Raw genomic sequence first — 1382 nt, 5'->3', positions numbered from 1 at the left:
CCCCTGCATGACCGCGGAACTTTTACAAATGAAATTCAGATGAGCAGGGTGCAGTGCACAGAGGCGGCCAGGAGAGGGCACCCCTGCATGAGCGCTGAGCTTTTACCATGGCAATTCAGATGAGCAGGGTGCAGTGCTCGGAGGTGGCCAGGAGAGGGCACCCCTGCATGAGCGCTGAGCTTGTACCATGGCAATTCAGAAGAGCTGGCTGCAGTGTGCAGAGGTGGTCAGGAGAGGGCATCCCTGCATGAGCGCTGAGCTTTTACCATGGCAATTCAGATGAGCGGGGTGCAGTGCGCAGAGGGGCCAGGAGACGGCACCCCTGCATGAGCGCTGAGCTACTAACATGGCAATTCAGAAGAGCAGGCTGCAGTTCACGGAGGGGACCAGGAGAGGGCACCCCTGCATGAGCGCTGAGCTTTTACCATGGCAATTCAGAAGAGCATGCTGCAGTGTGCAGAGGTGGCCAGGAGAGGGCATCCCTGCATGAGTGCTGAGCTTTTACCATGGCAATTCACATGAGCAAGGTGCAGTGCTCGGAGGTGGCCAGGAGAGGGCACCCCTGCATGAGCGCGTGGCTTTTAAAATGGCAATTCTGAAGAGCAGGGTGCCGTGCTCAGAGGGGGCCAGGAGAGGGCACCCCTTCATGAGTGCTGAGCTTTTACCATGGCAATTCACATGAGCAAGGTGCAGTGCTCGGAGGTGGCCAGGAGAGGGCACCCCTGCATGAGCGCGTAGCTTTTACAATGGCAATTCTGAAGAGCAGGGTGCCGTGCTCAGAGGGGGCCAGGAGAGGGCACCCCTTCATGAGTGCAGAGCTTCTACCATCGCAATTCAGAAGAGCGGGCTGCAATGTGCAGAGGTGGCCAGGAGAGGGCACCCCTGCATGAGCGCGCAGCTTTTACCATGGCAATTCAGATGAGCAGGGTGCAGAGCTCAGAGGTGGCCAGGAGAGGGCACCCCTGCATGAGTGCTGAGCTTTTACCATGCCAATACATATTAGCAGGGTGCAGTGCTCAGTAGGGATGGACGTAAGTCCCTTACCTGCTCCCATAGGGACCGACATTTGCAATCCTTATTTTGACACATCTAGTCTACGTAAAGTTTTACGTAGACTACCGCGAAACTAAGGGAAACGCAAATAGCGCTGGAAATACAGATGAGCAGGCTGCAGTGCTCAGAGGTGGCCAGGAGAGGGCACCCCTGCATGAGCGCTGAGCTTTTACCCTGGCAATTCAGAAGAGCAGGCTGCATTGTGCAGAGGTGGCCAGGAGTGGGCACCCCTGCATGACTTGGAGCTTTTACCATGGCAATTCAGAAGACCAGGCTGCAGTGTGCAGAGGTGGCCAGGAGTGGGCACCCCTGCATGAGAGCGGAGCTTT

Source organism: Heloderma suspectum, chromosome 17 (genome assembly GCF_057233095.1).
Source record: "Heloderma suspectum isolate Gila_16-S chromosome 17, 16-S_ref, whole genome shotgun sequence".
In the NCBI taxonomy this organism is placed as follows: domain Eukaryota; kingdom Metazoa; phylum Chordata; class Lepidosauria; order Squamata; family Helodermatidae; genus Heloderma; species Heloderma suspectum.
The sequence above is the reverse complement of the archived record's forward strand: the minus strand, read 5'-3'. Positions refer to the sequence as shown.